A 5,748-nucleotide genomic window follows, 5' to 3' on the forward strand; every position below is an offset into this window, starting at 1 on the left:
CGTATTCGGCTCGACTTTGTGGAAGTTCTTTATATCCATGATAAAAAGAAGAACACAATGGTAATTTCCACACTTTTAATGTCACAACTCAGCAACAGACCATGGTTTCAACACGTAAGTGTCATTTTCAAGTGAAATGAAAAAAAATGAAAATGAAACTTGAAAATGACACTTACGTGTTGAAACCATGGTCGGTTGCTGAGTTGTGACATTAAAAGTGTGGAAATTACCATTGTGTTCTTCTTTTTATCATGGTGTTTTGATGGTGAAATACCAATGCTTTGAACTTCTCGATTCGCTTTGCCTTGATCAATTGTGCATGACCTTCATCCCTCAATACATTATGTGACATCATGGCGGTAAATTACTTATATATCACCACATATGTATTGTTTTCATTAATGACTGACTACCCATGAATTATTACCCATTGATAATAAATAAAAGCCGCTTAGAAGCATGAATTCCATAAACTTTGTCATCCAAAACCCAAAAAATATACTCATAATTGTACACACGACATACAATACCATGCGGACTACCTAAATTTTGGGATACTAGTGGGTATTTCACCTCATTTATCATATGTATCATACCATATGTATTTATTGTATAAGTGACTAGTCCAGACAGTCCATATACCTATTGCTAATAAATACAAGCATGAATTCCGGCCACTCTTGTCATCCAATATCCTTCACTTTCCTCTCTCTCAGGGGTTTACTGCCTCGCAGAGAGGCACTATGGTGTGGGAGAGGAGGAGAGTAAACAATTAGCGAGAACTCGCGTCCACATCTTCACGCTCAAGTGACGCGGAGCCCGAACCACTTTCCGCTCCATCGACCAAAAGCCGCGCCCTTCGATATATAATCAACTCTCGAGGGCGAAAATTCCGCCCACCCTCCGGCAGGCTGCTAGCTGGATTCCGGGAGAAGGGTTATACAGGCTTTTTAACCCCTTCTCACCCTCATAAACTTCCACACCCGCTGCCACCTGTATCCCTATTCCCGCCCTGCTTGAGCATGTTAAAGAGAGGGTCCTCAAATCCCGGCCCCGGGCCGCATGCGGCCCGCAGACTAATTTCTTGCGGCCCCTAGAAGCTAAAGAAAATGTTACACCGCGAAACAAGTATCAATACGCTCGTCGAAAGTTTTAAAAACCAAAAATTGCATTGATTGTTTGAACTTTTCACTTGAGAAAGGTATGGGTCGCGATAAATAATAGAAGCGTGGAATAAGCTTCTCGGGTTTCCAACCGGGTCAGGGTCTGCATGGTGTAGGCCGACGTTTCTTTGGGAGACTTTCCCAACATCCTCAGGGCTGATGATCATCCACATCCAAGCTTTCATCCACGCTATTCACCGGGAAAAGCTCAGATTCTTCAATAATACAAGCCGTCAAGTTAAAGATCCGCTTTAATATAGTAACGAACTATTGTTCAATGCGAAGAGATCGCTTCGATCTTTCACCAACATAACTGACCACTGGCTAGTGAGTGACTGCCGCTTGATCACTAGCATCACACCACAGAGCATCTACAATTAGCATGCGCATGCGCACACAACACACACACGCTGATATTACATGATTATTCACATAATTCTTAACAAAGATTATTGCACTTTGAAATTATATATTTTTAAAATGTTATTGATGTAGCGATAAAGTGACTTGGAGCGTGTGGCCCGTTTTTGAAAGTCTCTCCTATAACAGCAAAGTATACTCAAATAGCTCTTTTACAAAGCTTCGAAAGATTATGTGTTTATATTTGTTCTTAAGAAGGAAAAATTTACAAGTGTGTTAAAAATATACTATATTTGAAACCACGAAAATATAGAACAATACTTGAACAGAATTTTTCCAATTTGATGCATTGAAACATTGGCTGTTATATTTTTTCTATCAGGTGAAAAAAACCTTTAGCGCTTCACCAAGGTAGGTGTAGTAAAAGTTAACTAAACAGAGTAAATATTTGGAAAACTCTCTTGTAACATCTAAATACACTCAACTAGCCCTTTTAGCAAGCTTATAAAGATTATGTATTTACATTTATTCTGTGTTGAAAAATTTACAAGCTTGGTAAAAATATATGAAAATTGATCTCACAAAATAGAGAAAAATTCTGGAAGAAGCCTGTTCCTATCGAATGTATTGAAGTATTGGCTAATATATCATTTCTTTCAGAAAAAAAACCTGTGAAACTTCACAGGGGTAGGTGTAGTAAAAGTTAACTAAATAGAGTAAGTATTTGGAAGTCTCTCTTGTAAAATCTAAGTACACTCAAATAGCTCTTGTATCAAGCTTTAAAGTAATGCTAAAAAAATATGTCTGTAATTATTAAGGAAAAATTTACAATCTTTGTGCAAAATATACTAAAATTGAAAAAACGAAAATATAGAAAAATTGTTGAACAAGCTTTTTCCAATCGAATGTATTGACACATTGGTTATTATATTTTCTAAGCCAGGAGACAGCCTGTAACGCTTCACCGGGATATGTGAAGTAAAAGTTTTTTAAAGAGAGTAAGTGTTCGAAAATCTCTCCTATAACAACTTAGTACACTCAAATAGGTCTTTTATCAGGCTTTATATGTTTATGTGTCTATATTTATTAAAGAAAAATTTAAAATCTTGGTCAAAAATGTACTAAAATTAAAATGACGAGGAACAATTGTTTAGCAAGTTTTTACCAATCGAATGTATTGAAATATTGGCTATTATATTTTGTGTATCAGGTGAAAACCTGTAAGGCTTCACCGGGGTATGTGAAGTAAAGGTTTACTAAAGAGAGCAAGTGCTCGAAAATCTCTCCTGTAACATCTTAGTACACTCAAATAGGTCTTTTATCAGGCTTTACATGATTATGTGTCCATATTAATTAAGGAAAAATTTAAAATCTTGGTACAAAATGTACTAAAATTAAAATGGCGAAGAACAATTGTTGAGCAAGTTTTTACCAATCGAATGTATTAAAATATTGGTTATTATATATTTTGTCTATCAGGAGAAAACCTGTGCCGCTTCACCGGGATATGTGAAGTGAAAGTTTACTAAAGAGAGCAAGTGTTCGAAAATTTCTCCTATAACAACTTAGTACAATCAAATAGGTCTTTTATCAGGCTTTTTTTTATGTTTATGTGTCTATATTTATTAAGGAAAAATTTAAAATCTTGGTCAAAAATGTACTAAAATTAAAATGACGAAGAACAATTGTTGAGCAAGTTTTTATCAATCGAATGTACTGAAATATTGGCTATTATATTTTGTCTATCAGGAGAAAACCTGTGCCGCTTCACCGGGATATGTTAAGTAAAAGTTTACTAAAGAGAGTAAGTGTTCGAAAGTCTCTCTTGGTGTAGTATCCTCTTCAAAACCTGGTCGCAATTACCCCAAACCCAATTTCCCTCGACCGCCCTTCCGCATGGGTCGACCTCCAGACCGCAACCAAAGTCATCCTTCCGCCACTTGCCGTGGCGCGCCTCACCTAGAAATCCGCCCACAAATTCGAACTGCTCCCCCTCCCTCCACTTCGAAAATTCCGCTAACCGCCGAAGCCACCACGACTCATTCGCGCTCCAACGGGCACGCCACCACGCCCCCTACCAACCATTTAGCGCCACACCCCACCCATCGCCGAAAGCGCCCTGCAGGGTTGCCTGGAGAGTCCTCTCACCGCCAAACTGCCAATTAATGCCTACTCTTGGGTATTATTTCCCACTCCAGGGGCCCTTTTCCTTATGATCCAACCCTTCTCTGAACATGAGGCAGTAGCGGAAACATTTAAAAGTTAATAACTTACCTCAATAAGGGATAATATCAGTATTGATGGCACATGAGGAATGAAAGTGAAGAGTAGACATTTTATAATACTGGGCAGTGGCATTATGGGGGGATGAGGGGATAGATCCCTCTAAAAGCCTCATGGAAATAAAAAAATGCTAAATGCTACTGTCTAGTTTTGACATGCAATAACTGTATCTGCTTAAAATTAAATATTTATTGCCAAAATATGGTAAAATGTATTTCCAGATATGTCATTTTTCAAAAATTTTCCTAGACCCCACGATGCCTGGGGGGGGGGGGGGATGGCGGCCATCACACCCCCAAAACCATATTCCTAGTTACGCCACTAATTCAGGGCATTATGAAATGTCTAGTTCTCGATATTATCCCAGGGAAAAGAAATGTATTTGCATGTATGTGATGATGTACTACGAGTATTTACATATTTGAAAGGGTAGCTTTGAAGATTGGCGTATAGGTTGTGACAAGTTTTCAAAGAGCATAAAATAATGATTTAATGAGCTATGTTTATAGGTTTTTATAAAGCTTGATTAAAGATTAATAAGTCCCATCCCATTATCTTCCTTACTCTCCCTCGTTTACCCAAAATTATATCCTCTAACACTGTTCTCAACACCCCCTCCCCGCTAAGTACTCGATCTATCCATACCATCTGTCTCCTCCGTATCTTATCAAAAAACTGCCTCTCCTCACCCACCATGTCCATTTAGATAGATGTAATAAAAACATACCTGTATTTGACTTACAGGATAATATATGAAATAAATGTGAAGTGCATAGTTTTTGGGATAATAGTGGATATTCCTCGTCATTTACTATAACACCCTCTAAGATTTCTGGGAGACCACCGCCAAAACTGCCAATTAATGCCTACTCTTGGGTATTATTTCCCACTCCAAGGGCCCTTTTCCTTATGACCCAACCGTTCTCTGAACATGAGGCAGTAGCGGAAACATTTAAAAGTTAATAATTTACCTCAATAAGGGATAATATCAGTATTGATGGCACATGAGGAATGAAAGTGAAAAGTAGACATTTTATAATACAGGGCAGTGGCGAGGGGGATGAGGGGATAGTTTCTCCCCCGCCCCCAAAGCCTCATAGGAATAAAAAAAAACGGGGCAGTCGTGGGACTGGCCGATAGAAGTGAAAACTGAAATAATTATTATCCATTTATTTTTTATATATATTTAATATTATTAAAGAACTAATTTTTCCAGTAATACTCATTTTTCAACTAAAATTGAAATTATTTTTTCAGCAAAATGTTTATTATTAAATATATACTAAAAATACGATGTGTATGAATAGAAAGTAACATCATTTATATATTAAAATAAAATAAGCTTTTATTTATTTTATTTAATATGCTTTAAACCTATAATTGTTCACTATGCACATAAAAGAAACTGCCATAAATTGTACTGACCTGTATTTTTATAGCGTGTACACTCTTCTGCATGTTCATGCACGAGCTCTTTATATTTAATGAACTTATACAATATAGATTTTTATTTTCAATTTTAATATTTTTAAAACAAAAAGACTTTAACAGTCTATATATTAACAAAGTTTATTTACTATACCTAGTCATCCTGCGTAGTTGAAATATCCATTGTAAAACTTTTTAAATTGTACGAGATTGAGAAAAAAATTCTCCCCGGCGGGGAATCGAACCCCGGTCTCCCGCGTGACAGGCGGGGATACTGACCACTATACTACCGAGGATGTAAAATTAAGAAATGAATTTTAAGAGATGAATTTTAAGAGGGAAATTTATATCTCGCTGTAGCGATCGGGGTGTCGGGTCGGTGACGCTCACGCGAATTCTATGCTTTTTCCCCATCCCGTAAAAGTGCTTAACGCCGCTAATGAAGTTTTCACTTCAAAAATTCTTATTGCCGAAATTTGGTAAAATGTATTTCTAGGCATATAATTTTTTTATT

General features: G+C 37.0%; 1 non-coding gene across 1 annotated transcript; it reads right to left on the reverse strand.

Annotated features, from left to right (window-relative positions):
• Positions 1 to 5,458: 5,458 nt before the first annotated feature.
• On the reverse strand, positions 5,459 to 5,530 carry Trnad-guc. The gene has a single exon. It is a non-coding gene; the product is annotated as a tRNA-Asp (tRNA).
• Positions 5,531 to 5,748: the final 218 nt, after the last annotated feature.

This window comes from Ischnura elegans, chromosome 12, assembly GCF_921293095.1.
Source record: "Ischnura elegans chromosome 12, ioIscEleg1.1, whole genome shotgun sequence".
NCBI classification, from domain to species: domain Eukaryota; kingdom Metazoa; phylum Arthropoda; class Insecta; order Odonata; family Coenagrionidae; genus Ischnura; species Ischnura elegans.